General features: G+C 39.1%; 1 protein-coding gene across 3 annotated transcripts in view; it reads left to right on the plus strand.

Moving 5' to 3' along the window:
- Positions 1-27,319, plus strand: part of FAM160A1 (family with sequence similarity 160 member A1) — a 291,232-nt gene that overhangs the window by 116,976 nt on the left and 146,937 nt on the right. Inside the window, exon 3 of one of the 3 annotated variants that reach the window (XM_037830813.1) lies at positions 26,455-26,551. The exons of the other annotated variants lie outside the window; for them this stretch is intronic. The gene's annotated coding sequence lies outside the window, so the exon portion shown is untranslated. The remainder of the gene's footprint in view (positions 1-26,454; positions 26,552-27,319) is intronic. 3 annotated transcript variants of the gene reach the window in all.

The following is a 27,319-nucleotide window of genomic DNA, read 5'->3' on the forward strand; positions in this document are numbered from 1 at the left end:
GTAAGTTTGTGTCCTAGTTTGCTAATGCTGCAGAATGCAAAACACCAGAGATGGATTGGCTTTATAAAAATGGGGTTTATTTGGCTACACAGTTACAGTCTTAAGGCCATAAAGTGTCCAAGGTAACACATCAGTAATTGGGTACCTTCACTGGAGGATGGCCAATGGCGTCCGGAAAACCTCTGTTAGCTGGGAAGGCACATGGCTGGCGTCTGCTCCAAAGTTCTGGTTTCAAAATGGTTTTCTCCCAGGACGTTCCTCTCTAGCAAGCTTGCCCCTCTTCAAAACGTCACTCACAGCTGCACTGAGTTCCTTCTCTTTGAGTCAGCACGTTTATATGGCTCCACTGATCAAGGCCCACCCTGAATGGGTGGGGCCATGCCTCCATGGAAATATCCCATCAGTTATCATCTACAGTTGGGTGGGGCACATCTCCATGGAAACAAACTAATCCAAACATTCCAACTTAATCCCCACTATTATGTCTGCCCCACAAGATTGCATCAAAGAATATGGCTTATTCTGGGGGACATAATACATTCAAACCGCCACAGTTTGTTCCTTTGACTGGACCTTAAGTTCATTTTTCTTAATGTAGTTTGTCATTTCCTATTGTCTAGGCATCTGGTTTTCTTGGTTACCCCAGTCAGGTTTCCCAGACCAGAACAGGCTCAGGTCTTGGAAGGAAGCAGTAGTATCAGGTTTCCTTGAGGCTGTGTCTTACAAGATTGATATACCCTGTGAGAACTCAAGCCAGTGTGCTTTTCTGCCCAGCAGGTGGTGCCAGACTGGTGTAAGGAGGTGTGGGCCCATGGCTGTTTTCCCCCAGCCTCTGGGGTCTGGTTCTGAATGGAAGGCAGGTAGTAGAGCTTGCACCACCTCTTTCCTCTTAGGGAAGATACACGCCCTGGGAAGAGATAATTTGCATTTGAATAGTCTCTCTGACTCTGCTCTCTCCACCCTTGTCTGGGTCAGAGCACTGGGAACTGAAAATAGCTGAGGCTTTCTCCACTGAGCCGAAAAAGGGACAGAAAACCCTCCTTCAGGGCCAGTCTGCAGCCACCCTCAGTTTCACCCATCAGCCACAGACAGCACCTGGTCCTCTGGGCTCCCCCTTCCTCCCAGAAAGGTCCTCCGGCTCTCCAAGTTCAGTCATCACCAAAAGCCTCTGTCTGCTTGTTGGGGATTCTTAGCTTATATTGAGCAGTCACCATTTGTTAGTTAAAACCTCAGTTGGAGCTTGGCTGAGGTATATTCGCTTCTCAGAGAGTGCTGCTCTCTATCACAGCGAGGCTTTGCAGTTTGGGCTGCCAAGGAGGGAGAGGGTTTCCAGCTTGGGTCCACAGTTTTTACTTCCGTATTTTATGCTGTGATCTCAGGCATTCCTCCCAATCCAGGTTGGCGAGTGATGTGTGGACAGTCATGTTTGTCCCCCAGCAGTTATTCCAGATTATTTCCTAGTTGTTCCTGGTTGTTTATTAGTTGTTCCAGGGGGACTAACTAGCTGCCACTCCTCTCTGTGCCACCATCTTCTTCCCTCCCTGCCTATTCTCTTAATGAGAAATAAGCCATAAAGTGGAACGGAACAAAAACTAAAACCATAAAACATTCTTAAGACGAATTCCATCCTTTGACTCTTTAATCTTTTCACCTAATCTTTTCACCTAATCATTCTATTTTCAGCAGCTTTTGAAAATCTGTTATACATATAAATCAATTTGTATGTTTTCATTTTTGAAATAAAAAGAGCAGTGTGATTGTGAGTGCATATAATTCTAAAGTGGAAGCTTAAAATTAAGAACTGTTTGTTCTCCTCCCTCCTTCTCTTGATATTGTGATCTTTGACATTATATTGAGGGAGTGTTTGGTTTTGTGATCAATTTAGCTGTCTGGCGTTTGTGGTTTTCTCAGAGCTGACTCTTGCTGCTAATGAACATGATCATTTATACAGTGTCACTGTAGTATGGCATGTTAAATAACTGATTGGACCATGGCAGGTAGAGAATGACATATGCAGTTCTTTTGTTGCTATGGTAATACATTTGGTTAAGGGACTGTTTGTCATTTGGACCACATGGATCTGGGGTATGCGACATAATTGCCTGTGGTTGAGACAGTTGGAGGGGAAAATTAACTTAAGAAGTGGCATTTTGAAGCAAATATATATTTCGGAGAGTTCTTGGGCTTACCATTGTGGAGTGACTTATTCTTTTCTCTTAAAAGGTTTATTCTTAGCTAATGCATCAGCATAGAGAATGGGTTAAGTGACAGTTCTGTTTGCTTGCTAACATGGTGAGATTTGATCATTTATTGTATAAAATGGTTATTGTGTGAGATTTACATTCTTCCCTCCATTATCCCTTGGAGGACTCCCTACAAGTGAAATTGATGCCATATTTATTAGGGATCCTGAAGGGAAAGGACAACCTATTCCCTCTCCCCTTTTATTCCCTAATTTTCATCACAAGTCCTTAAAGGCAGGAGCTATGTTTACAAATTTTTTCAATAAATATTTATTGAGCATTCAACCCAGTGCTCTAAGGGGTTGGAAGTTGTATTAGTTAGGGTTCTACAGAGAAACAGAACTGCAAGGAGATATATGTATGTTTGTGTGTGCATGTATGTGTGTGTAATTATTAAGATATTTATTATAGGAATGGGTTCTTGCAACCGTGGGTATTGGCAAGCCTGAATTCTGTAGAGCAGGCTGCAAGTTGGGAACTCCAATGAAGGTTTTGATGAATTTCCCAGGAGAAGCTGGTTAGCTGAAGTAGAAATAGAAATTCTTTGTGACTGCTGAAATCATTAGTTCTCCCATTAAGGACTTCAACTGATTGGATGAGACTTCTCTCACTGTTGAAGGTAGTTTCCTTTGTTGATTGTAAATGTAATCAGCCATAGATGTAATCAACTGGCTAATGATTTAAATCCGTGAAATCCCTTCTCAGTAACAGGCCAGTCCTTGCTTGATCGAACAAGTGGACACCACAACCTGCCCAGGTTGACATATGAACTTAACTATCACAGGAGTACACCATGAGCAAAGTGGACATAGTCCCTGTTCTCACAGAGGTTAGACTCAAGTGGACCATGTCCACTTATCTCTGGTCCACCCTGCCTATCCCCCCCTTCAGCACTTTCCTTTGCCTTATAGAGAACTTTCTCAGTAGTGTTTGATAAATTTTTTGTAATAGTTACTTTCTTCTTCCTTCCCAGTATAGTCTCTTAATATGTGTTTTTCACCAGTGGTTTACTAATACCATTTGTTAACCCACAAAAATTATATGAAAGCTCAAGTAACATAAGCACATGCCTTTCAATGGATCTCTGTCCTTCCTATCCTTCCTGCTTAGCTCAAGTTCTACCTCTATCATGATGCTGTCCAAGGCAATAGCATATCTTTCTGGATATTCTACTCAGTTAATGTGACATATTTTGTCCTGTTTTCTTTTGTTATTATTTAATTTTTCATGTGTTCTTGCCATACCCTTAGATACATTGGGGCTAAAAAGCTGAAAGCCTCTTATCAAGTCCCAGCATCTTTATTTTATAGAAAAGGAACCAGACCTGTAAAAATTAAGTGAAAGGTGGCTAACAGAAGAATGAGAACTGTTGTCCAAGATTCCAGACTCTGGGATCTGTCCTCTTTACTCTTCTCAGGCAATTTCTGAGAGGAAGCGCCAGCCTGTGCCCTGCTGTCAACTTGAAGGGGGAGTCTTGTGTGACCCTGGGTTGGTGAACAAGAGTTGGCTCTAGGATTGACTGTGAGTCTAGGCATAATGGGTTATGACAGTGGTTAGATAACACAGAACTAATGGATGCAACGGTTTATTGGGAGTTTTTATTGGACACATCAAGAGTTGAAGGCCACCATAGGCTTCTGAGAAGAAGCTTAACATGAGCGAAATAATACTTGAGGGAAAATGCTAGAGAAGCTTGCTGCTGTGTGTCAGTATGGTTGGGAAGTGGGAGGACAGCAAGAGATGTCCTTGGAAGGGATGTATTACCCATTTGACACATAGAAATTCAGAACTCTTTGACTTGGAACTAAGATACTATAATAAATACATGGCAGAAACAGGAATCAAATTCTCAAATGGCACGTCAGCTTCATCTCTTACGATTAAAGTAGATTTTCTGACTTTGAATTTTGATGATTATCTTATTTTATTTTCACTTGTTGAAGGACTACTCTAATTCTAATGTTATTTCTCCTCTTCCCATGCTTATGCGATTCCAACTCAAATTTAAATAGATTGAAATTTAAAAAAGCCTACTAGAGTAAATATAAAGGTAACTTTATGGAAAGAGTTTTGGTGTCTTACGGAACTCGGTCCACTGGGCTTCCGGAGTGAGTCAAAGCAGGAATTAGAATGCCAGCTCAGTACTCTATTCTATTTTCTTTATTTCTGTCACTAAACTGGCTTTCACTCCACATAACTAAACTGGGCTGCTCTGTAGCTTCTAATGTATGTCCCAGTTTTGAAACAATTAGAAAAGCAGATTTAGCATATCTCAATTCTGATTATGAATTCACTGGGGAGGAAATTTGATTGTTTCAGTTTGAGTTAGGTGTCTGTCTTGGTCCAATCAGCAAAAATAAGATGCAGGACAGCCAGGCTTATGTAATTCCAAAATGACTGCCAGGTCCCACCCTTGAATTGGGGACATTGGGGGGCAGTTCTCAGAGAAGAGGGTTTTGGCAGATACCCCCAACAAGATGAAATCCCCACTTTGCTACTAGATTCTTAAAAGTTGTTTTGCCATTGTTGCACAAATATTTTGAAATTTCTTTTAGCTATAATGAGGAATTAAATTTATTCTATCCATTGGATGAGTTTCAGAATATAAAACAATTCATTACCCTGGCTTTTCCTTGAAGCTAGTATTTTGTTGCTCACCTCTGTATTCCTCAAAACCTGTTGGAAAGTGATTTTTTTTTTTTTTTTTTGTAATATTGAGGGTGAGAAATCAAAGATCTGAAATGCTTTAGTATGATGACCTGACAATTAAAACATGAATTTTCATTCATTAAGAAATTTTGTTAATCATAAATCACATTTCTTTTGATTGTGTTTATATCCACCCCAGAAAGGGGTAGAAATGAATAACCTTGAGCTTCAGAGATTCTGCTTTTATTTATAGACTGCAAGAAAACACTCATTGAAGTTTGTTGTGATTCACTGCTTATCACTTTGAGTTATTGCCACTCAATGCCAGGAAGGCATTGAATCTTGTACAGTGAGAGAATAGAATAAAAACCTTGTAGCTCAAAACAGAAGACTAAGTGTTGTTATCTCAGCTATGTCTCATAATATATTGGATGGATCCAGACCAGTGGCTTTAGATCTGAATTCTTCTATCACCCCTGTGTGAAGCAAATACTTTGTCCTTTTGGCAGCTGTTTGTGTGCCTGGTTCTTTTGCTAGCTGAAGGAAATGCTATCAGAAACAACACTTTTCAAGCCCTGCTGAGTAGTGGTCTGATGACAAGAAAATCTGGATAAATTATGCTTTGGTCTGTTAGAGTACCCCTGTCTCCCTCCCCAGGTTTGACTAATGTAGGAGTGCTTTTCTGCTTCTTCTTTTAAATCTACAGCAAACAAATTTTCTGTTGCATGCAGACTTGAGAGAAGACACTGAAAAAGGTAGCTATGAAATGTACAAGTGTGTTTGCTAAAACCCATTGTGTAGTCTGTTGAAATATAGAACTTACATATTTAACCAGAAAACATGAAGCAGAACAAATTGGGTTGCAAGTCAGGTAATAAAATAAATTATAGAAGGAAAGGTACCCAGAGGTGTTCTGGAAGGCTGGCATGGTATTGGAGGCCAGGCTAGGAGGAGGTGGGTGTTGGGGACAGCTTCAGGTAATGGTTCCTGCATGATTGATTTAACTAGTTTTTTGACTGTTATTTTCTAAATTATGTGTTTGGGTGGGGGGCAGAGAGAGAGGCCTTCCTTTGAGGGTTTTTTTTTTGTGTGTGTGGGGGGGGTAGAGTTTTTTTTGTTTTGTTTTGAGGAGAGTTGTATAGTCTGCTTTTATCTTTAATTCCTTAGTGAAAACTCATCTCCAAGAGAAGACCAGCAACATTTGGCTTTGTTTCAATCTCAGGAAATGTTAGAGTAGTATTTGTTTTCCCTTCAAAGAAGACTATAAATGGTAGCGAATGTATGAGGGCTTCTGGACTTTATTGGGTGTTTTAATTCATGAATCTTCTAAAAGATATTATACATTATCATAACCAGGGTGTTACACACCACCCCCTGCTGCCCCGTTCACCCCCTCCCCCCCAGCCCTGTCCACCCTAGTTGTTTCATTTGGTGGCCTAGGTCTGTGAGAAACATCTTGAGCCCATCTCAGCCAGAATGGATCATGTCATTTCTTCCTCCGAATTTGTTCAGTAAGGTCCTAGAAAGCAGCTTGGTAAATAATTCTTTGCCCTCATGGCCTTTTTCACAGGTGGGTGTAGACTTCCTACCAGCCTTCTTTCTGGTTGCAGACTAGAGAGATGTGATTTCAGGCAGTATTTTTTGTGAGAATACTTATGTAAGGGAACCTAGGAAAAGGGAACAGCCAGGATTCAGGAAGGCCAGGGGCTGGGGGGAACTGAACATCTGGAGACTCGAACCAGAAGGCTGTTTGGATCTCCAGCAGTTCTAGGAGCCTCAGCTGTATTGGGGTGGATTCATTATTCTGGGAGTCTGCTCTCACTTTAACTCAGGCACTCTTCTTTGTTGCTGTTCTATCTTGGGACCTATCTGCTGCACTGTCTGTTGCCAGCTAACTTTACTTCATAGTTCAGACTTCCTAGAGAAAAAATTTGAATGGTTAAGGTAATTAGCCATCATCTCTGACATCAAGCCCTGTCACAGGTTGGCGGCCAGCCTAGGGGTTGGTTGCTCTTAGATCAGGTACCCACCTCTGATACTGTCAGATTCTGTTCCGTATGGCTAGCTGGTTAGTAATGTGTGTGTATCTTTTGGTACAGAAAATCATTGCCTCAGGCTGCCCCCAAGCAGTGGTTGGGAATATTATCTGTTTGCCTTGGAATGGGTTGTGGACAGTGCATACACCACAGTGGGGGCAAAGAGCATCCCCTCGTGAAATGTTCATAAGATACCAGTAAAATGGAGGTTATTATCCCCATTTTGAAACAAAGGAAATTGGGACCAAAATGGATTAAGTACTTTGCTTGAAGTTATAGACTTAGTAGGTGGCGGAGCTGGAATTTGAAGGCAGATTTATTTGACTTTACTATACCATGACATGTTTTTTACTTCTGAGTTCTTCAAAGATGATGCAGGGCCACATGGAAAACTCATGAATAGTGCTGGCCCTAACTTCTTGGAATGGCTGGAGCTATAAAGTTCAGATCTGTTTTTCCTTGGTGCCTGATCACTTTGTCCTAACATGGTCCTTCTTTCCAGGATAGTTTCTCATTTTTCCAGTTTTAGGAAAAGTTTCTAAGAAAGATCCTGAGTTTTCAGTTATTGAAAAGAGATAGTTAAAACTCAATGCTTTGGAGGCGGGGCAAGATGGCGGACTGGTGAGCTGTATGTTTTAGTTACTCCTCCAGGAAAGTAGGTAGAAATCCAGGAACTGCGTGGACTGGACACCACAGAGCAATCTGACTTTGGGCATACTTCATACAACACTCATGAAAACATGGAACTGCTGAGATCAGCGAAATCTGTAAGTTTTTGCGGCCAGGGGACCCGCGCCCCTCCCTGCCAGGCTCAGTCCCGTGGGAGGAGGGGCTGTCAGCTCTGGGAAGGAGAAGCCAGAACTGCAGTGGCGGCCCTTATCAGAAACTCATTCTACTGATCCAAACTCCAACCATAGATAGACTGAGACCAGACACCAGAGAATCTGAGAGCAGCCAGCCCAGCAGAGAGGAGACAGACATAGAAAAAAACAGCAAGACAAACTCCAAAACAAAAGCGGAGGATTTTTGGAGTTCTGGTGAACATAGAAAGGGGAAGGGCAGAGCTCAGGCCCTGAGGCTCATATGCAAATCCCGAAGAAAAGCTGATCTCTCTGCCCTGTGGAACTTTCCTTAATGGCCCTAATTGCTTTGTCTCTTAGCATTTCAATAACCCATTAGATCTGTAAGGAGGGCCCTTTTTTTTTTTTTTTTTTTTTTAAAATCCTTTTTTCTTTTTCTAAAACAATTACTTTAAGAAGCCCAATACAGAAAGCCTCAAAGACTTGCAATTTGGGCAGGTCAAGACAAGAGCAGAACTAAGAGAGCTCTGAGACAAAAGGCAATAATCCAGTGGCTGAGAAATTTCACTAAACACCACAACTTCCCAAGAAAAGGGGGGTGTCCGCTTACAGCCATTATCCTGGTGGACAGGAAACACTCCTGCCCATCGCCAGCCCCATAGCCCAGAGCTGCCACAGACAACCCAGTGTGACGGAAGTGCTTCAAATAACAGGCACACTCCACAAAACTGGGCGTGGACATTAGCCTTCCCTGCAACCTCAGCTGATTGTCCCAGAGTTGGGAAGGTGGAGCAGTGTGAATTAACAAAGCCCCGTTCAGCCATCATTTCAGCAGACTGGGAGCCTCCCTACACAGCCCAGCAGCCCAGAACCACCCTAGGGGGACGGCACTCACCTGTGACATAGCACAGTCATCCCTCAACAGAGGACCAGGGGGTGCACGGCCTGGAAGAGGGACCCACTTGCAAGTGTCAGGAGCCATACACCAATACCAAGGACTTGTGGGTCAGTGGCAGAGACAAACTGTGGCAGGACTGAACTGAAGGATTAGACTATTGCAGCAGCTTTAAAACTCCAGGATCACCAGGGAGATTTGATTGTTAGAGCCACCCCCCCTCCCTGACTGCCCAGAAACACGCCCCATATACAGGGCGGGCAACACCAACTACACGCGCAACCTTGGTACACCAATTGGACCCCACAAGACTCACTCTCCCACTCACCACAAAGGCAAAGCAGGGGAGAACTGGCTTGTGGAGAACAGGTGGCTCATGGACGCCACCTGCTGGTTAGTTAGAGAAACTGTACTCCACGAAGCTGTAGATCTGATAAATTAGAGATAAGGACTTCAATTGGTCTACACATCCTAAAAGAACCCTATCAAGTTCAGCAAATGCCAAGAGGCCAAAAACAACAGAAAATTATGAAGCATATGAAAAAACCAGACGATATGGATAACCCAAGCCCAAGCACCCAAATCAAAAGACCAGAAGAGACACAGCACCTAGAGCAGCTACTCAAAGAACTAAAGGTGAACAATGAGACCATAGCACGGAATACAGAGGATATCAAGAAGACCCTAGAAGAGCATAAAGAAGACATTGCAAGACTAAATAAAAAAATAGATGATCTTATGGAAATTAAAGAAACTGTTGACCAAATTAAAAAGATTCTGGACACTCATAGTACAAGACTAGAGGAAGTTGAACAACGAATCAGTGACCTGGAAGATGACAGAATGGAAAATGAAAGGATAAAAGAAAGAATGGGGAAAAAAATTGAAAAAATTGAAACGGACCTCCGGGATATGATAGATGATATAAAACGTCCTAATATAAGACTCATTGGTGTTCCAGAAGGGGAAGAAAAAGGTAAAGGTCTAGGAAGAGCATTCAAAGAACTTGTTGGGGAAAACTTCCCAAATCTTCTAAACAACATAAATACACAAATCATAAATGCTCAGCGAACTACAAATAGAATAAATCCAAATAAACCCACTCCGAGACATATTCTGATCACACTGTCAAACACGGAAGAGAAGGAGCAAGTTCTGAAAGCAGCAAGAGAAAAGCAGTTCACCACATACAAAGGACACAGCATAAGACTAAGTAGTGACTACTCAGCAGCCACCATGGAGGCCAGAAGGCAGTGGCAGGATATATTTAAACTTCTGAGTGGGAAAAATTTCCAACCAAGAATACTTTATCCAGCAAAGCTCTCCTTCAAATTTGAGGGAGAGCTTAAAATTTTCACAGACAAACAAATGCTGAGAGAATTTGCTAACAAGAGACCTGCCCTACTGGAGATACTCAAGGGAGCCCTACAGACAGAGAAACAAAGAAAGGACAGAGAGACTTGGAGAAAGGTTCAGTACTAAAGAGATTTGGTGTGGGTACAATAAAGGATATTAATCGAGAGAGGGGAAAAATATATATGACAAACATAAACCAAAGGATAAGATGGCTGATTCAAGAAATGCCTTCACGGTTATAACGTTGAATGTAAATGGATTAAACTCCCCAATTAAAAGATATAGATTCGCAGAATGGATCAAAAAAAAATGAACCATCAATATGTTGCATACAAGAGACTCATCTTAGACACAGGGACACAAAGAAATTGAAAGTGAAAGGATGGAAAAAAATATTTCATGCAAGCTACAGCCAAAAGAAAGGAGGTGTAGCAATATTAATCTCAGATAAAATAGACTTTAAATGCAGGGATGTTTTGAGAGACAAAGAAGGCCACTACATACTAATAAAAGGGGCAATTCAACAAGAAGAAATAACAATCATAAATGTCTATGCACCCAATCAAGGTGCCACAAAATACATGAGAGAAACACTGGCAAAACTAAAGGAAGCAATTGATGTGTCCACAATAATTGTGGGAGACTTCAACACATCACTCTCTCCTATAGATAGATCAACCAGACAGAGGACCAATAAGGAAATTGAAAACCTAAACAATCTGATAAATGAATTAGATTTAACAGACATATACAGAACATTACATCCCAAATCACTAGGATACACATACTTTTCTAGTGCTCACGGAACTTTCTCCAGAATAGATCATATGCTGGGACATAAAACAAGCCTCAGTAAATTTAAAAAGATTGAAATTATTCAAAGCACATTCTCTGACCACAATGGAATACAATTAGAAGTCAATAAACATCAGAGACTTAGAAAATTCACAAATACCTGGAGGTTAAACAACACACTCCTAAACAATCAGTGGGTTAAAGAAGAAATAGCAAGAGAAATTGCTAAATATATAGAGACGAATGAAAATGAGAACACAACATACCAAAACCTATGGGATGCAGCAAAAGCAGTACTGAGGGGGAAATTTATAGCACTAAACACATATATTAAAAAGGAAGAAAGAGCCAAAATCAAAGAACTAATGGATCAACTGAAGAAGCTAGAAAATGAACAGCAAACCAATCCTAAACCAAGTACAAGAAAAGAAATAACAAGGATTAAAGCAGAAATAAATGACATAGAGAACAAAAAAAAACAATAGAGAGGATAAATATCACCAAAAGTTGGTTCTTTGAGAAGATCAACAAGATTGACAAGCCCCTAGCTAGACTGACAAAATCAAAAAGAGAGAAGACCCATATTAACAAAATAATGAATGAAAAAAGGTGACATAACTGCAGATCCTGAAGAAATTAAAAAAATTATAAGAGGATACTATGAACAACTGTATGGCAACAAACTGGATAATGTAGAGGAAATGGACAATTTCCTGGAAACATATGAACAACCTAGACTGACCAGAGAAGAAATAGAAGACCTCAATCAACCCATCACAAGCAAAGAGATGCAATCAGTCATCAAAAATCTTCCCACAAATAAATGCCCAGGGCCAGATGGCTTCACAGGGGAATTCTACCAAACTTTCCAGAAAGAACTGACACCAATCTTACTCAAACTCTTTCAAAACATTGAAGAAGATGGAACACTACCTAACTCATTTTATGAAGCTAACATCAATCTAATACCAAAACCAGACAAAGATGCTACAAAAAACGAAAACTACCGGCCAATCTCCCTAATGAAGATAGATGCAAAAATCCTCAACAAAATACTTGCAAATCGAATCCAAAGACACATTAAAAAAATCATATACCATGACCAAGTGGGGTTCATTCCAGACATGCAAGGATGGTTCAACATAAGAAAATCAATCAATGTATTACAACACATTAAAAATTCAAAAGGGAAAAATCAAATGATTATCTCAGTAGATCATGAAAAAGCATTTGACAAAATCCAACATCCGTTTTGATAAAAACACTTCAAAACGTAGGAATTGAAGGAAACTTCCTCAATATGATAAAGAGCATATATGAAAAACCCACAGCCAGCATAGTACTCAATGGTGAGAGACTGAAAGCCTTCCCTCTAAGATCAGGAACAAGACAAGGATGCCCGCTGTCACCACTGTTATTCAACATCGTGCTGGAAGTGCTAGCCAGGGCAGTCCGGCAAGACAAAGAAATAAAAGGCATCCAAATTGGAAAAGAAGAAGTAAAACTGTCATTGTTTGCAGATGATATGCTCTTATATCTGGAAAACCCTGAGAAATCGACGATACAGCTACTAGAGCTAATAAATTTAGCAAAGTAGCGGGATACAAGATTAATGCACATAAGTCAGTAATGTTTCTATATGCTAGAAATGAACAAACTGAAGAGACACTCAAGAAAAAGATACCATTTTCAATAGCAACTAAAAAAATCAAGTACCTAGGAATAAACTTAACCAAAGATGTAAAAGACCTATACAAAGAAAACTACATAACTCTACTAAAAGAAATAGAAGGGGACCTTAAAAGATGGAAAAATATTCCATGTTCATGGATAGGAAGGCTAAATGTCATTAAGATGTCAATTCTACCCAAACTCATCTACAGATTCAATGCAATCCCAATCAAAATTCCAACAACCTACTTTGCAGACTTGGAAAAGCTAGTTATCAAATTTATTTGGAAAGGGAAGATGCCTCGAATTGCTAAAGACACTCTAAAATAGAAAAACGAAGTGGGAGGACTTACACTCCCTGACTTTGAAGCTTATTATAAAGCCACATTTGTCAAAACAGCATGGTACTAGCACAAAGATAGACATATAGATCAATGGAATCAAATTGAGAATTCAGAGATAGACCCTCAGATCTATGGCCAACTGATCTTTGATAAGGCCCCCAAAGTCACTGAACTGAGTCATAATCGTCTATTCAACAAATGGGGCTGGGAGAGTTGGATATCCATATCCAAAAGAATGAAAGAGGACCCCTACCTCACCCCCTACACAAAAATTAACTCAAAATGGACGAAAGATCTCAATATAGAAGAAAGTACCATAAAACTGCTAGAAGATAATGTAGAAAAACATCTTTGAAGACCTTGTATTATGCGGCCACTTCCTAGACTTTACACCCAAAGCACAAGCAACAAAAGAAAAAATAGATAAATGGGAACTCCTCAAGCTTAGAAGTTTCTGCACCTCAAAGGAATTTCTCAAAAAGGTGAAGAAGCAGCCAACTCAATGGGAAAAAATTTTTGGAAACCATGTATCTGACAAAAGACTGGTATCTTGCATATATAAAGAAATCCTACAACTCAATGACAATAGTACAGACAGCCCAATTACAAAATGGGCAAAAGATATGAGAAGACAGTTCTCTGAAGAGGAAATACAAATGGCCAAGAAACACATGAAAAAATGTTCAGATTCACTAGGTGTTACAGAGATGCAAATTAAGACCACAATGAGATACCATCTAACACCGATTAGAGTGGCTGCCATTAAACAAACAGGAAACTACAAATGCTGGAGGGGATGTGGAGAAATTGGAACTCTTATTCATTGTTGGTGGGACTGTATAATGGTTCAGCCACTCTGGAAGTCAGTCTGGCAGTTCCTTAGAAAACTAGATATAGAGTTACCATTCGATCCAGCGATTGCACTTCTCGGTATATACCCGGAAATTGGGAAAGCAGTGACACGAACAGATATCTGCAGGCCAATGTTCATAGCAGCATTATTCACAATTGCCAAGAGATGGAAACAACCCAAATGTCCTTCAACAGATGAGTGGATAAATAAAATGTGGTATATACACACGAAGGAATACTACATGGCAGTAAGAAGGAATGATCTCGTGAAACATATGACAACATGGATGAACCTTGAAGACATAATGCTGAGCGAAATAAGCCAGGCACAAAAAGAGAAATATTATATGCTACCACTAATGTGAGCTTTGAAAAATGTAAAACAAATGATTTATAATGTAGAATGTAGGAGAACTAGCAATAGAGAGCAATTAAGGAAGGGGGAACAATAATCCAAGAAGAACAGATAAGCTATTTAATGTTCTGGGGATGCCCAGGAATGACTATGGTCTGTTAATTTCTGATGGATATAGTAGGAACAAGTTCACAGAAATGTTGCTATATTAGGTAACTTTCTTGGGGTAAAGTAGGAACAGGTTGGAAGTAAAGCAGTTATCTTAGGTTAGTTGTCTTTTTTTCACTCCCTTGTTATGGTCTCTTTGAAATGTTCTTTTATTGTATGTTTTTCTTTTCTTTTTTTTTTTTTTTAAATTTTTTTTCCATATAGATGATTTAAAAAGGAAAAAAGAGTTAAAAAAAAAAAAAAGAAACAAGGAAAAATATATGTAGTGCCCCCTTGAGGAGCCTATGGAGAATGCAGGGGTATTGGCCTACCCCACCTCCATGGTTGCTAACATGACCACAGACATAGGGGACTGGTGGTTTGATGGGTTGAGCCCTCTACCATAGGTTTTACCCTTGGGAAGACGGTTGCTGCAAAGGAGAGGCTAGGCCTCCCTATGGTTGTGCCTAAGAGCCTCCTCCCGAATGCCTCTTTGTTGCTCAGATGTGGCCCTCTCTCTCTAGCTAAGCCAACTTGAAAGGTGAAATCACTGCCCTCCCCCCTACGTGGGATCAGATACCCAGGGGAGTGAATCTCCCTGGCAACGTGGAATATGACTCCCGGGGAGGAATGTAGACCCGGCATCGTGTGATGGAGAACATCTTCTTGACCAAAACGGGGATGTGAAAGGAAATGAAATAAGCTTCAGTAGCAGAGAGATTCCAAAAGGAGCCGAGAGGTCACTCTGGTGGGCACTCTTACGCACAATTTAGACAACCCTTTTTAGGTTCTAAAGAATTGGGATAGCTGGTGGTGGGTTCCTGAAACTATCAAACTACAACCCAGAACCCATGAATCTCGAAGACAATTGTATAAAAATGTAGCTTATGAGGGGTGACAATGGGATTGGGAAAGCCATAAGGACCACACTCCAGTTTGTCTAGTTTATGGATGGATGAGTAGAAAAATAGGGGAAGGAAACAAACAAACAAACAGACAAAGGTACCCAGTGTTCTTTTTTACTTCAATTGCTCTTTTTCACTGTAATTATTATTCTTGTTATTTTTGTGTGTGTGCTAATGAAGGTGCCAGGGATTGATTTAGGTGATGAATGTACAACTATGTAATGTTACTGTGAACAATTGAATGTACGATTTGTTTTGTATGACTGCGTGGTATGTGAATATATCTCAATAAAATGAAGATTTGAAAAAATAAAATAAAATAAAATCTGGGAAAAAAAAACCCAAAAAAAACCGAATGCTTTGAAGTCAATACTGTTTTCATTGTAGTACACCTGAGTTAGAGGTTGGGAGGTTTTCAACCAGAAAAGTCTTGCTTTGGGAATCTTTGAACTTTATATTCCAAGAGTCTTCGTGTGAATTGAGGACAGTAGAGGCAAGCATTCTTGAAATATGTCCTATCAGTCCTGCACATTTTCCCTTCACAGATTCTCTTTCTCATTTAGAGTTTTATGATTTCTTTCAAACATGTGGAGGCTAGAGAGTATAATGGAGGGTGGAAGTGGGGCAGCTTAACAATTGGCACACGGTAAGCATACAATACATGTTTGTTAAGTGATTGGGTAAAAAGTGGGCAGTTTTGTGCACTTCTTGATGGATCTTTTTGATGAATCCTCATCAGTTCTTCTCGGTTACATTTTACCAGCCTTGGAAAACGTGGAGAATTGAATCATGTCTCCCCAAAAGGCATGTTCAGGTCCTAACCTTTGGTTATGTGGTTGTGAAGACATTTTTAAATAGAAATTTTGAAAACATTGTTAAAGTGTACCTGAATTGAATGAGGGTGAGCCTTAATTCAATAGGGGTGAAGTCTTTATAAGCAAAGGACATTGGACACAGAAAAAGAAGCCATGGGGAGCAACCAGTAGCTGGAAGTCAATGGAACCTGGAAGAGAAAGGAGAAGATGCCACCATGTGCATTGCTGTGTGACAGAAAAGCTAAGGACCAAGGATTTCCAGCAGCCAACCCCAGAATCCCACAGTCATTGGGGAAAAAGCATTGCCTTGCTTGTGGCTTGATGTTGGACTTCTCCTAGACTCAAAACCAAATAAATTCCCATTGTTAAGCCAACGCATTGCATACTTGTTTTAGCAGCCAGGAAACGAAAACAGGAAAGAATGCATGTATTCTGGCACTTGTTCGGGGATTGCACTTCTGTTTGGGTTTCTCTAGTTCAACATTCAACTTCTGTGGTTCTAACCATTTTTAATCTTGTAAACAGTACTATGGGAGAATAAAGACTTTTGCAATTGCCAGCTCCTTCTCCCCCTCCTTTAACATTACCTCTTTGGTGTCAGTATATTGATTAACATCATAAGTTTGGAACCAGACAGACCTGGGTTCAGTTCCCGCCTCTAATACATCTTGGCTGGGTGATCTTTGGCAAGTTAGTCCCTCTGGGCTTGGGGCATATAAAAGGTGCTTAACACATTGTGTGCCACATAGTTACAAATGAAGGATTGTAAGAATTATTGTTATATTACCTTTCATTCTCAGGACTATTAATGCTTCTTATTCCCAAGGGGGAGAGCTCGTAAATTTGAGCTGCAGAAAAATGGTAATGGATAGGGGCCTTAATGCATGGTCTTTCTGTTTATATTCTGTGGTCATCCTAGGGTTTGAAGCATTTCAAGTGTTACAAAGCAAATTCCATATGAATATAATTATCATGTTTCTAATGAGATGTTTCAATTAGTGATGTGCCAGCAACCCTTTCAAATAGGGTGATGCGTGATTTTTTTAAGACCTTCATCTACTTGGTCATAATTAGGGACATTTGGAATGCCCAGGCATAAATCTGTTGATTTGTACACTTTCATTAAGCAATAAGGATTGAATGACCTAGTAACCAGACTTTTAATGGATCAGGTCCCAATTTTACAGAAGGAGGAGCAGGCTGTGCTTATTATTACCTCTTCTCCCCTGCCCACTTTCCCTCATAACCTTTACTTATATTCTATGTTTATGTAAAACAATGATGGTATACAATTTTTGAAGCCCTGAATTTTTTAGAATCTCTCTGTTGCATTTTCCTCTGTCTTTTGTGAACCAGTCTCTCTAAATCCCTAGATAATAAAATTTTCATAGAACACTCTTTGGGGGTGTTTAAGATGATTAATAATGGAAATGAAAAGGGTGAAGTTGTGCTGTGGGATTCAGAAGAAAGGGAGATTGGTAAAATAAAAAACTTGAGAACTGAAAAGTACTGTTGATTTCATAGCTAGCCCCTCATTTTATGGACTCTGAACTCCATAAGGACAGGGATCATGTTTGACCAATTCAGGGTTGTGTTCCTTATTCCTAGCACTGAACTTGGTTCAAAGTAGAATTTGTTGAATAAATAAATGGAAAAATGAAGGCCTGCTGATACTTATGTAAATTACATTGGTATCTACAGGCACTGAACCTAGGGTAGAGTCTGGATCTTCAGGTCCAGTGAGATATGTGTAAGGAAGAAGGAAATGAGGTAAAGAAGGCAGAATAAAAATATCGACATAAGAAAATATAAGGAATATATAAGAAAGTTACAAAATAGAAAATGTAAATTTTACTTGTTAATTCATATGGAAAGTACATAGAGTATGTGGATATGCGGCATGGTATAATTCAAGGCTGCCATTTGATTATTTTTCGAAAAGAAGAGGTTGAGCAGCTGCATAACAATTTTGCTGTTGTTTGGTCTGTATCTTTCCTTAGTTTTGTTAATTTATTGTTTAAACCAGGGAAGCTTTGCAAGCTCAAAGTCTAACTTTATTTTTCCTTTTCTACCTTAGGCTTATAGTTGCTGTCTTGAATAACCATTAATTTCAAAACTCTTTTCCTTTCAATTAATGCATATTATATAATTTCTAATCCATTTTCACTTGTGAAGTCCTTAATTTATCAATTGGGTCAAAAGCTAGTCCTACAAATATCTTCATTGAACAGCATTTTGAATTTTAAGCCAGTTCTCCAGATTCCCTCTGTTGTCCAGGTTCCATGGACCAGATTCTGTTCCTTTTCCCACTCCTTTGTCTTCCCCCACTGCAGGCATCTGGAGGTGCTACGGAGGCCTCCTGGAAGAAGATTGGTCAATGCTTCTTAAGCCTGGGGACACTTTGGCTCAGCATAATGAGTGGCTCCTCCTACCCTGCATCCTGAAGTTAGATCAGGATTCTAACTCCTGAGTCAGTGTCAAAGAGGAGGTTGGTGATTGTGGCTTTCTGGGATGGAGTTGCATTGGGGCAGGCATTTCATGAGGGGTAGGGGGGCACAGATTGACCATCAGCCTCCTTTTATCCTTCTCTTTTCAGCCTAGGGGCATGTGTTTGTGATTATGGTGTGCTGAGTGGCAGTATCCATAGGGAATGAAAGTGAGGATCTCTTCTCTTTCCTTGTTAGAAAGCACCTGTCAGAGTTTTACCTTGGTGATGTTTTCCTGAGTGAATGCAACACTGTTGACTGGCAGATAATGATCATAAACCTACAGGGCTGGAGTCTATATATGAGGGAGCCAGTTTAAGTGCTGTTTTGGGTGGCACATAGGATGTATTTCCTTTAGCTCATTGGAACATACATTGTGACTTCCAATTATGTAGGTGCCTAGAAAACTAAGTTTTGAAAATCCCAAAAGTATGCTTGTAGATCTGTTTATCAATCCATCTGTAATTATTTATTGATTATGTACCATGTGACCAGACTGGGAAACCTCACTGCACAGTAAAATTTAGTCTAGGGTTTTTTGTTTTTTGTTTTTTGTTTTTTTTTAAAAAAAACTGCCATTGTGATAGTGATTTAGGTTATTAGAGAAAGCCCATGTACCCTGAAATCAAGACAGGTGGCCTCTGGGAGTTCTGAGTGGAAATTCTTTGTAATTGAGAAGGTGCTGCACTTGTATTTCCAGCAGTGGATTATGCATAATCAACAGTGATGAATGTATGAATGTTTTAAATTAGTCTTCATGCCCTTTCTCTAATGCAATCAGAAACCCACTATCAGAGTAGAGGTTTATAATCAATCATTCATCATCTTCTGAGGTGGATATAAACCCATTTGCTTTTAGCCTGCAACTTAAAATATCTGCTTTTAGAGAATTACTTAACCAGACAAATATCTGTAAACCAAGTATATTTTGAGCATGTAGACTTAAATCTCAGATTGCAGATTGCTCTGATTACGTATAATTATGAGAATTAAGATGTCTCTAGACTCCTGTCTGTACTTAGAAAACTTGCCAAAAGACAAAATAGTGTTAGAGAAAGAGTGTCAGACTGGCATCCTGGCATCACGGAGACCTGAGTTCTAGGCCCATCTTTGCAAACCCCATTTCCTCTTTCTGTTAAAAAAAAAGAAAAAGAAAAAGAAATATAGCTTATATTTAAGTTCTTACATGTCGTGTTACTTCTAATAGAACACTAATAGTAAACAACATTTTTGGACCATTTAACATGTGCTGGGCACTGGGCTACAATACTTTGTATGCCCCTGTGCTGGTTTGGATATATTATATCCCCCAAAATGCCATTATTTTGATGCAGTCTTGTGTGGGCAGATGCTTTAGTGTTGATTAGATTGTAATTCTTTGATTGAGTGTTTCCATGGAGATGTGACCAACCCAGCTGTAGGTGATAACTCTGATTGGATATTTTCCATGGAGGCGTGGCCCCGCCCATTCAGTGTGGGCCTTGATTAGTTTACTGGAACACTATGTAAGTTCAAACAGAAGGAGATAACTTGCTACAGTCAAGAGAGACACTTTGAAGAACGCACAGGAGCTGAGAGAGTAGCTGCAGCTAAGAGATGCATTTTGAAGATGGCCTTTGAAAGCAGAGTTTTGCTCTGGAGAAGCTAAGAGAGGACAAATGCCCCAAGAGCAACTGAGAGTGACATTTTAGAGGGAAGCTGAAGCCTAGACAGGAATGCCCTGGGAGAAAGCCATTTTGAAACCAGGACTCTGGAGCAGACGCCAGCCACGTGTCTTCCCAGCTAACGGAGGTTTTCCGGATGCCATTGGCCATCCTTCAGTGATGGTACCTGATTGTTGATGTATTACACTGGACACTTTATGGCCTTAAGACTGTAACCATGCAACCAAATAAACCCCCTTTTATAAAAGCCAGTCCATTTCTGGTGTTTTGCATTCCAGCAGCATTAGCAAACTAGAACAGCCTGCATAATCTAATTTATTCCCACATCACCCCTATGAGATAAATACTATGAAAAGACCACCTCTACCCTTAGCCTAGGATTCTTAGTGGGAAGACTGATCTCTGTAGGCAAAAGATTTGGATATGTCAAATATGAATCCACAATGATTACTTAACTAAAGATCAACTGAATTGAATATAGAGTCCAACAACAATGATTTTTTGTTTGCCTTAGTGGACCTACAAAATTCTGTAATTAAGGTGAAATCGACAAATTGCATTTTGTAATTTAACTGACAACCAAATAATTCCTCTATTTGCTATTAGAATTTTTTTTTTTCCAAAAGTAAAATTCCAGAGAATCCAAGAGTAAATTAATCCTCAGTGTTGGTTAGCAGCGTTAGTGAATGTGTAGATAATGGCTCACTTTCATTCACCTCCCCTTCATTGTTGGGAGGATAATCTGTATAGCTTTTTGGGAGCCCATTTACATCAAAAGCCTTCAGATATGCCGTCCCATTGAGCCAGCATTTCCACTTCTGGGGTTTTAATTGAAGGACAAAATCAAGGATATGCTCAAATATTTAATTATAAGAATGTTCATTACACACTATTTATGACACTGAAAACCTGGAAACAAACTGAATATCTAACCATTAGCAGATTGATTATCTAAACATTGTTTAATTTAAATATGTCATTAAAAAGTATGTATTGTTAAGCAAAAAAAATAAAAAAAATTTAAGAAGCAGTATATGCTGTGTGAGCCTATCTTGGAATCACCACAACTAGCAAATACACACACAGATTATATTTTAGGCTTAAAATAGTATTTTTGTCCGATTGAGTGATAGTACAGGTATTTTTGTTACATATCTGCATTTAAAAATTTTTCTTTAATGAGTCTGTGTTATTTTTGTGATAAGGAAAACTTGGGAAAATAAACAGTAAAAGCCTCCTGAAACAGAAACCCTAGCTGATTCTAAGGGCCAGAAATTGCTTACAAACCTTAATTTGTGAGAAAATGTAATTGTTATGAATGTGTACAATTTTATTTTGAAGAAGTCCAGTTTGGTTAATTTGCTTTCTAATTGAAGAGGTCTTAGGGTCCTTTGGATCAGAATTTACAAAAATTTCACTCTTACTCTACCCAGGTGAAAAATAAAACAAACTAAAAAGGAAATTAAAATGTGTTCTCTGGGGACCAGCCTTTTTCCCCCATAATTAAAAAAAATTAACACCAATAAAACTTGTTAATTGTAGAAATTTAGAATATACAGATAAGCCAAGGAGATAAAATTAAACACGTACAATCCCATTTCTCAGAAATAACTGCAACTTTTTTGGATTATATCCTTCCAGAATTCACACTGTGTATATACATATATATATTTGTGCATGTGTGTGTGTGTGTGTTTGTAATCACACAATTAGATACATGTATATTACTTTCTCACCTATTTTCTCCACTTTCCAGTAGTGGACAGTCCACCATACTATAAGTTTAGTGAGCCCAGAGACCCTGCCTTAATTGTCTCATCCCAGTATGAGAACAATGCCTGGCAGGTACCAGGAATTGCATATATATTTGTGGAACAACCCAATATATCTTGAACATCTATCTAGGTCAGCTGTTTTACTCCTAAAGATTATTATGATGACTACATAGAATCTCATAGTGTAGATGTACCACATTTAGTTGTTTATAGTCTTTTACTAATAATAGTCAGTGCTGAAATAAAAGTTTTTGTAAACTTATCATATGTAAATATTTGACATGTTATTCATTACTGTAAATGTAGAATTGTTGGATCAAAGGATATGTGTGTTTCTTACTTTCGATTGCCAAATGTCCTCCAGAAGAGGTGTGCCATTTCATATTCCCAGCAGAGAATGTAGTGCTTCATTTCACCTACACACTTGAAAACATGGACTTTTATTTTTTTAATTGAAATTTTTATAGAAATAATTGTAGATTCACATGCTATTGTAGGAAACAATAGAAAAAATCCCTGTACACTTTGCCCAGTTTCCACCAATGGTAACATTTTGCAAAACTATAGTATAATATTACAACCAGCATATTGACATTGATAGAACCCACAGGTCTTCCCCAGTTTTACTTGGACTTGTTTGTGTGGGAGTTAAGTTCTATACAACTTTAGCTATTGTGTAGTTTTGTGTATTCACACAGTCAAGATACTGAACAGTTTCAGCACCACAAAGATTCATCCTGTTTCCCTTTTATGATCAAACCCTCTTCCTTCTCAAACCCTTGCCCCCATCCTCCCGCATGTAACCCCTGGCAACCCCTAAGCTTTCCTCCATTTTTAAAGTTTTGTCATTTAAAAATGTTAGGTAAATGGAATCAAACAGTATGTAATCTTCTTGAATTGGATTTTTATGCTTAACATAACTCCCTGGGAATTCACCCAAGTTGTTGCTGGTACAAGAATTCATTCCTTTTTATTGCTGAATAGTATTCCATGATATGGATATACCAAGTTTGTTTAACCATTCACCTGTTGAAGGACATCTAGGCTTATTCCAGTTTTTGATTATTAAAAATCAAGCTGCTATGAGCATATGTATACAGGTTTTATGTGAACACAGTTTTCATTACTCTGGGATAAACGCCCAGTAGTGTAGTTGCTGGGTTATATGGTGTTTATATGTTTGGTTTTTAAAGAGACTACCAAAATGTTTTCCAAAGTTGTTGTACCACTTTGCGTTCCCACCAGCAATATATGAGTGATTCAGTTTCTCTGCAGCCTCACCAACATTTAGTGTTGTCAGTATTTTTTATTTTAGCTGTTCTGATAGTTGTGCAGTGGTATCTAACTGTGTTTTTAATTTGCCTTTCTCTAATCGCTAATGATATTGAGCATCTTTTCATGTGCTTGTCTTGTCATCTGTGTTTCTTCTTTGGTGAAATGTCTGTTCATGTATTTTGCCTGTTTTCTAATTGGATTGTTCGTTTTCTCACTGTTGAGTTTTGAGAGTTCTTTCTATATTCTAGATACAAATTCTTTGTTGGATATGTGGTTTGCAATTATTTTCTGCCTGTCTGTAGTTTTTTTCATCTTCTTCACATGGGATTTCACAGAGCAAAAGTCTTTAATTTTGAGGAGGTTTAGTTTATCAATTTTTTCTTCTATGGATTATGCTTTAGGGGTGAAGTCTGTGAGACTTCACCAGCATGGACATTTGACTCATTCCTCAGGGACCCTCCAATCTTGATCATAGTTTTGTAACTTGAGGTAACTGTATAGGATTTGGGTTGGAATATCCTTAACTTTATTAACAACTAGACTATGGTCTTTCCCTCTCTCTTATTTTTAGTTGGGAGAATCTGAGGGCTCCCTTTTATTTCCCTTTCATTTCTAAAACAATCTTTCTTTAGAATGGGGACATTTGAGCCTGTTCATCCATGCTACTCACAGCCTCTTTTGCTAGTTCTTCTACAGTTTCTCTAATTGTAACATGCAAAAGGAACTCATCATCTTTCCCATGAAGGGTGGTGATGAGTATGGCAAAGGTTATTCTTGGGGCTACAGTACTCTCCTAAAGGAAGGATAGGGCTTTTTTTATTGTCAGAAACACTAAACCTTGAGGAGTTTGTATTTTATGTTTTTCAGGCTCCCTTATGTGAAGATTGTAGTGTAGCATAGCAAGGTGATTGAATGTGAACACTGGAGCCATGTGGCTGGGGTTTTGTCCTAGCTCTTTCCCTTACTAGTTGTATAAGCACAAGTGTGTTTTGTAATCTTTGTGCCTCAGTGTTCTAGTTTGCTAATGCTGCCGGAATGCAAAACACCAGAGATGGATTGGCTTTTATAAAAGGGGGTTTATTTGGTCACACAATTATAGTCTTAAGGCCATAAAGTGTCCAAGGTAATACATCAGCAATTGGGTACCTTCACTGGAGGATGGCCAATAGTGTCTGGAAAACCTCTGTTAGCTGGGAAGGCACGTGGCTGGCATCTGCTCCAAAGTTCTGGTTTCAAAATGTTTTTCTCCCAGGATGTTCCTCTCTAGGCTGCAGTTCCTCAAAAATGTCACTCTTAGTTGCTCTTGGGGTGTTTGTACTCTCTTAGCTTCTCCAGATCAAGAGTCTGCTTTCAAAAGCTGTCTCCAAAATGTCTCTGTAAGCTGAATCTCCTCAGTTCCAGTGCATTCTTCAAAGTGTCCCTCTGGGGTGTGGCAAGCTCGCTCCTTCTGTCTAATCTGATATAGTGCTCCAGTAATTTAATTCAGACCCACCCAATGGGTGGGCCAACACCTCCATGGAAATTATCCAATCAGAGTCATCACCCACAGTTGGATGGGGCACACCTCCATGGAAATACTCAAAGAATTACAATCTAATTAACACTGATAGGTCTGCCCACACAAGATTACATCAAAGATAATGGCTTTTTCTGGGGGACGTAATATATACAAATGGTACACTCAGTATTCCCATCTATAAAATGGGAATAATAATAGTACCTAACTGAAAGGGTAGTTCCAATAATTAAGTCATTACATATAAAGCTCTCAGAGCATGGCTTGGCAAGTCCTCATGGTTGCTGTTGTTGTTATTATTATTAAACTCCTTGAATTAGGATCACCTTGGGTGCTTGTTAAAATGCAGATACCTGCTTCTCCATTCTCAGACCAGGAGTAGGGCTCCAGGAATCTGAATTTTCAGCAAAATTCCCACATGGCTTCCATGCATCCTAAAGTTGTGAACAGTTATCTTAGGCTCTGTCATTTATTTCTATGTCTCCTTGGTTGGTGGCTCTCTGGCCTTTCTTTAGTTGTGTGGTTGGGTGCTTCTGACAAGGTGAATGCCTTGAAGAACACTCCTGGTGTTGACAGAGACTAAAGTTTCTATAAAGATTCAGTTTATTGTGGAACTGTGTAACCAGCTAGTTCAGCATCATGCCCACTGGGTTCAGATACATGTGAGCCCGTAAGGAGTGGTGGGCCAATGGCAAACTGTTGCATGACTGCCATACCTAAAGGTCTCTAAATGAAAATTACAGTAATAAGAAATGGGTCTGTGGGCTGGAGTCAGTATTTTGGTTGTCCATTTATAATGGTCTTGCAGAGGTGTGGAGGGGTGTGTGTCTACTTGCATATCTCTGTGTCAGTGTCAGTTTTATAAGCTCAAGACCAGAAGGTTTTCTACCAGCTTGTCTATAAGGAATTACTGTCTGGTATAAATAATGCAAATTAAACTCTGGAGGTAACCTTAGGCTACATAGATAGCGGTGCATGCTTCCTTTCTCAGAAAGAATGACTGTGACATTTTTTCCAAAAGGGATGTGGCAGAAAGACACAGAAGTTCTCTCTCTGAGAGGGATAGCTGACATTTCCTCTAATAAGACTAACTTTACCTGGAGATAACCTTTAAAGTTAGGGGCTAGCGCTTGAGAACACAACTGGCTTCTTTTTGTCATAAAGTGGAAGTTCTCTTAACCAACCCAAGTGATTCCCTGGGTTACTAGTGCTTTCCCTTCTCTCTGGAGAATCGAGAGTAGGGCTCACTCCTTCCTGAGTGCTCTGGTTGGTTGGCTATATCTAGTGTGCTCATGAAATCCCAAACTTTTCCCACCATTGAGTTGTATGCATGTTATAAGGATCAGCTGTGTTTTCAATTTTACTTAACCCAGTTTTACTTGTTACAGTAATTATATAATTTCATTAAACATATAAACTGATGAAATATGTGTGTGAAAAGAAAGTTGTTCGTTTCTGTAAAGATTAAGTTGAATGCTTTGGAAAGAGTAAATAAAGGCAAGTTGCTATAAGACATTGTTGTCAAATTGGATGCAGAAGAGACAACTCTAGAAGATTGGAAAAATGTTAAAAAATATGGAAGTATTCTATACTTATATTTATTCACATTGACGTTTTTCTTAATTTCAAGTAGCCAAAACTGAAAATTATGGATTATACATTATTAGTATGGTTTATACAAGAAAGATAGTTCTGAATTTGTCAGACCTATACTTGAAGAAATAGTCTTGGCCTCTGTGAAAATATTGGCAAATAAATTTGTTTTTTATGTTTTGTGATAAAATAAGATGTTTAAGATATGTATATGTGTCATTTTTAAAATTCTGTGCTTTAATCAACATTTTCTATCAATCTACCCCATCACCTTAATTGCAGCAGATACAAGGATTTCTGCAGTTGTTCCATCCCGCAAAGCTGTACGCTAACAAAATCGAGCAGTTGACTAAGACTAGTCTAGAACCAACAGGGCTGGGTGAGTGGGGCTCTCTTTTTCAAGAAAACAAGGCTCTAAAAGCAAAGTATCTATAAATATGGTTAAAAAATTCTTAGTGAAATTTTGTTTGGCTCCTTTATTTTATACCATAACTCTTATCTAGTTTTTAGTTTTTCAAATACTTAAGTATCAGTAGTTATACATTTTGTACAATCAACATTTTGTTTTCCTGTGAAAAATTTTTCATGTAAATGTTTATTATGCAATATAAGGTGATGCAAGGTGATTCATTTTTCAAGTTCAAGGGTGTTCAAAATACTTTACAGCAGTAAAATTGGGTATGATAAACTGTCCTAACTTCACATAGGATCCTGATATATAGTCTTAGGTAAAATCTTACTGATGAAAATGAGTTTGGAAAATAAAAATATTAACAGTCTGCTTATGTGACTGACTGTTCTACTCCCACTACCCTCTCTGGGCATGTCCCCTTTACCTGAGTCAGGCAGGCTGCCTAGCTGCTCAGGACACACCCAACCTACCCAGGGCTCCAGGAGCATAAACTTCTACTGCTCCTGGACCAAGTTTCCCATCAGACAGTGCTGTTGAAGGTAGAATAGGCAAGCCAATTTGGATGAGCAACTATATAATTTTTTTGATATATTGACTTTGACCAGAGTCCGTGGGAGAAAGACAGTTGAATATTATCCAACCTAATGAAGAAAATTTGCTTTTTGAATAAATATGTACCCCCTAAAGGTAACCTATGTATGAGTCAGCTGCCTTTTGTGATCAGCAGACTACTAA

Source organism: Choloepus didactylus, chromosome 3, assembly GCF_015220235.1.
Source record: "Choloepus didactylus isolate mChoDid1 chromosome 3, mChoDid1.pri, whole genome shotgun sequence".
NCBI lineage: Eukaryota > Metazoa > Chordata > Mammalia > Pilosa > Megalonychidae > Choloepus > Choloepus didactylus.